General features: G+C 34.3%; 1 protein-coding gene across 4 annotated transcripts in view; it reads right to left on the bottom strand.

The window, feature by feature from the left end:
* Positions 1 to 4,824, bottom strand: part of bur (GMP synthase burgundy) — a 39,272-nt gene extending 34,448 nt beyond the window's left edge. Inside the window, exon 1 of one of the 4 annotated variants that reach the window (XM_070130402.1) lies at positions 4,687 to 4,824. The gene's annotated coding sequence lies outside the window, so the exon portion shown is untranslated. Of the gene's footprint in view, positions 1 to 3,910; positions 4,053 to 4,300; positions 4,370 to 4,439; positions 4,582 to 4,686 lie in introns of those variants that run through there. The other 3 variants (XM_070130401.1, XM_070130404.1, XM_070130403.1) reach the window with 3 other exon arrangements.
* Positions 4,825 to 5,000: the final 176 nt, after the last annotated feature.

Below are 5,000 nucleotides of genomic sequence, written 5' to 3'. Positions count from 1 at the left end.
TAAATCATTCCTATCATAATAATAATAAATGCAAATCAAATTGCTTTATCCAGATGATAATTACTTATTTTCCTTGCATAGACTCCATATCAACTCTCTTTGTAGTAAATAGCTCAGTGCAAGAAAAAAAATATGGAACATTGGGTTATTTATGTCACATATCTCATTTTTTTGTAATTTTCGATTTTATGTAATACAACCTACACTGCGGGTCACAGTGGCCAGAAATACGGTGCATAGCATGGAAATGGCGTCCTCCCTGGAGCCAGCACTCATCCAGTCACTGCTTACACATGCTACATTCCACATTCATTTACCAATGGAAATAATGCTAAAGCCCCCTTCTATGCGCCAAATGAGTCAAATCACACTCCAAGAGGTTTGTGTACTCGTGGCAAGTCTTTTCCGTCACCCTGGCCTTCGCTCTTGACACTTTGTTCACATCATCCATGTAGCTGCCCAAATTTTTCCTTGACATGATCGCAACGTCTTCCAAATCCAAGGGGTTAACAGCCTTATCATATAATATCAGAACATTTTAATTCAAGCATGACTGAAAACTGAAAACAAACTGCAGCAACATTTTCTCACAACATGCCCAATCAAGGGGAATAAATGTTCATTTCCATTCAGATTATCATTCTCAAATTTAAATGATCTTGTTCACTACTTAAGTAGAAGCTACTAGTTCAATATGCCTAACAAAGAATACAAAAAATGCTGATAATTAATTCTTAAACAAAAATCCAAAGTAACATTGCTCCTGCTACTAACAAGGTCTCCAAGGGAAATTTCTATAGATACATTTATGTAGCAATCTCACTTCACAAACTATTCTTTATAAAAAGCTAGCTACAAAAGCTACAAGAATGTATGAATAGCAAATAAAATTCCTGACTTAGTCCAATGCAACGAGAAAAATGTCATAATTCCTTCCTATACAGAGAGCCAAAATGGTCAATATATGGCAAAAACACTTATATACTTTCTATGCAACATACATAGCAGATTGAAAAATAGTAGAATACTAAACAATGAATCTAACCACTGTTTATGGTAAGTATCTACACATACTGCAGTATATGCAACTAAGATATCATAGCCTCCTAAGTTTCCAAAGATGCTCAAAAGAACTTCACCATTTCCTTCCCTTATATATCCCCTCCCACCTGTTTGCCATGAAACTACATGTATCTCTTGAGGCAAAAATACAAAATATCATTCACAATTAAACTCAGTGGGCACTTAAGAAAGAAACAGGGTGCAATGCACTATCAGTGAGCCATGACTGGAAGAGCTCTGGCTCCAAGGAGGTTCTGTTTCCTGCTTATCCTAACTGGCAGCAAGGGGTGTATTAGAAGAAAATTGAATATGAAAATATTATTAGAAACACATAATAAAATGCAACACTACAGAGCAAAATAATATGACAGCATTACAAATAACAAATATTGACCTCGGGAAATGGCAGAACATCAAAAAATGTGCATAATAGCACTGCAAAGAGGAGGCAAGAAATCTTGATACCCTACTAATGTTTGTGTAGACCAAGGCAGTATTCACAAAAGGTTTATAATTGTTCTTTGAGATCTCATTCATGATTTGCACTTGTGCCACAAACCGAAGTTAACCCAATACCGATGGGAAAATGTTGCATTCACCTTAGTGTTATTTTGTTAAATGTTTCTGTACAAACATGACTCTGCCAGTGCTTAGCCACATAGGAGACAATTAGTAGATCTTGTGACCTCACCTTTCCTTGAAATAACGGGAAAATGCTTTTCGTATTAATGCTATCAATATTGGCACTTATTTTTGTTATCAGCATTATAATTACTATATTGTTATTGACATTACTAACAGTAGTATTAAATTCTAGAAAATATTATAAAAAAACTAGGAAAAGGGTAAACAGCTGAGATAGGTAGTTCTTGTAATTGGATCAGTACTTGCAGAGTGATCTATATATAAAAACAATTACTAAATTAAATACAAAGTAGTCATGGCATGTATGCACCTGGCATCCCCAGTGGCAAGTGGCTAACTTGTCCTTATATTAAAAATTATTCTGCATTGGAATTAAGAAAAGCATTTACGCCTCTTTTGATTTATAGAGCTGACTCCTATATTTTGTTGCTGTATTCTACAACTGATGCAATGACAATATACTAATGCCATATCACAGTTCAATATACTAAATATGTAATACTACTGTTTTGATATAACTCAGATTTATTGCACTCTTTACCGTATTATGTTATTACAATAGGTTATCAAGGGTCTATCATGATATAAATGTTTGCTCTAATAAGCAGTATTAATTAATCTGCTTCCTATATTTTTACAGCAATTTCCTATCTGAATACATATATATATATATGGCATATTACAGTTAAATAAATAAAATGTGTATTATTATCATAATGACAGTAAGATTTATTGCAGTATGTAGTTTAAATTACTGCAATGAATTATCTTCCTTGAGTCTATAATAATGTAAATATTTGTTATAATTAGCAGCATCAATCTTGAGTCACGGCAACATCTCACATCACAAACAAAATTGTAAAGAATAGTCATAGACCTTTCATGAATATCACTCCAGGCCTACAAGCCACAAACCAGGTTGAATCACCACTCAAGTAAGCCTATTGCCCAGATGTTGGGCTATGTGAGGGTTGCAGCACCTCCAGATCCAACGGGTTAGAAAAAAAAAAAAAAAGGGATCAGTCAACTACTTATCACCACTGGTTTAAAGTCAGAACAGGCCACAATAGCATTAACTATAAATATATATACATCATAATTATATACATAGCATATATATATATATATATATATATATATATATATATATATATATATGTATATATGTATATATGTATATATGTATATGTATATATATGTATATATGTATATATATGTATATATGTATATATGTATATATGTATATATGTATATATGTATATATATGTATATATATGTATATATATATTTACATATATACATATATATACATATATGTATATACATATATGTATATACATATATGTATATACATATATGTATATACATATATGTATATACATATATGTATATACATATATATATATATATATATATATATATATATATATATATATATACATATATGTATATACATATATATATACATATATATATATATATATATATACATATATATATATATATATTATATATATATATATATTATATATATATATGTATATATATATGTATATATATATAAAATGATTAATCTTTACAGACTAAGTTAGAGCAAACTGAATATGATATTCTTTAGAGGACAAAAAGTTACAGTTGACAGTAAAAAAAGAATGGTCATGCCACAAATGAAGGTAAAAGGACACGAAAAGTCTACTTTCAGCTACGTTCAAACTGTGCTAATGAGTTTCGGCTCAATGTCACTGTGCGTACTGAGGTGACGAAATCTTTCCTCTTGGGCAGTGCACAAAGGGCACACCCACTCACAGCAACTTAGATTACTCAATAAATTGTGAAATGGAGTTGGGGACTTGGTCTCTGGTGAATGATTCCGTACTGTATAGAATTATCTATATAATAAATAATACACAAACGCACGCACACTACACATTTATTATTCACAACTTCACTGATATCCAGATATCCATAACTTCTGTGTTGCCTATAGCAGATCAGTAATAAATGGCAAGGGAAGTTCTACAGATTGAAACAATTCTTCATAAACACATGACGACTTTCACACTCGTGTTGCATTCAAATGCAAAAGAAAAAGGAAATGCAGGAATGTCAAACAAAAAAAATAAGATCATCACTACTAGAGGCAGTTACAATAATAAAATGCTTATTGCACAAAGAGAAAGGAATATAAATTTCTAATACTTACAGGACAGTAACACCGCCCTTTCCTAGTGCCAAGGACCCCCAACCAAACACAACCAAGACAAGGCACTCCCTCCCAAGACACAGTTCCTCGGCAATGATTACTAAGGGTTATCTGCCTTGTCAACAGCTAAGGACATTGCCCAACAAACAGCGTTGCAAGAAAGCCATAAATAGCCTTACTCCGCCCCCTACAGGAGACAACGTGATCTCGCCGCCTCCCGAACATGTGACCCCGGAGGACCTCGGTCTTCCCTAGGCATTTCTCTACCCCAAGTCTTGTGCGCCTCTAAATCTGTGGTGGACACTGCCTGGCTAATCCCTCGTTCAAAACATCACCTCCGCCACTAAATTCAACCGACACGTTCTCTCAAATCATCATAAAATCGCTCACCCGACGAATTCACTTTAAAAAAGGGCACCCGGACACTTCAGCCCCGTGTCATTGCCAAGGAGCCGCAGTACTCCTTTATCCCTCTATGTCCTTTTGACAAACACATCTCCACACCTCCCTCGACGCCTCGGAAGCTTACCAGAAAAAGTGGGATTTTGCAGTCTCAATAAACACCACAGTCTCCACATAAACACACTCAGGCACAGGTGGTCTGGTACCATTCCGGCCACGTTTGTTTCGCCGGTGATTCTCAGTTGAGTTCATTTATTTTCTCCTCTTTTCCCCGCAATCTCCGATAAATTACGACAAATCATCAATCTTAATTCAACTGTCACCTCCTTAGAGAGTAAAACTTCAAACGAATTGATAATTCTTCGAGAACTTACCAGAGTCTTCTCGGGAAACAGATGAGTCCTTCCCAAAGTTCTCTATTTTGAGAACAAATGACACTTTTCTTGCGCCTGTTCAGCCTCCTTCTGGCACTCCTACCTGTGACTTGCATGTTTTCTTCTAATAGTGATATTTATGTTGAAAGGATTATTTGCGTGCAATGTCTGCCTAATTATCTGTGACTATGACGTCTAGTGAAAGGATATTATATCGTCTTTAGCGTCAGTCTTTCCTTCCGTAATGAGATAGCTCTCTTTTTCTCGCGTACTATGAACTTTTTATATACTGGATTTCCTTTTATAACGTGATT

The sequence above is a fragment of the Penaeus vannamei genome, chromosome 15 (genome assembly GCF_042767895.1).
Source record: "Penaeus vannamei isolate JL-2024 chromosome 15, ASM4276789v1, whole genome shotgun sequence".
NCBI classification, from domain to species: Eukaryota; Metazoa; Arthropoda; class Malacostraca; order Decapoda; family Penaeidae; genus Penaeus; species Penaeus vannamei.
The sequence above is the reverse complement of the archived record's forward strand: the minus strand, read 5'-3'. Positions and strand labels throughout refer to the sequence as shown.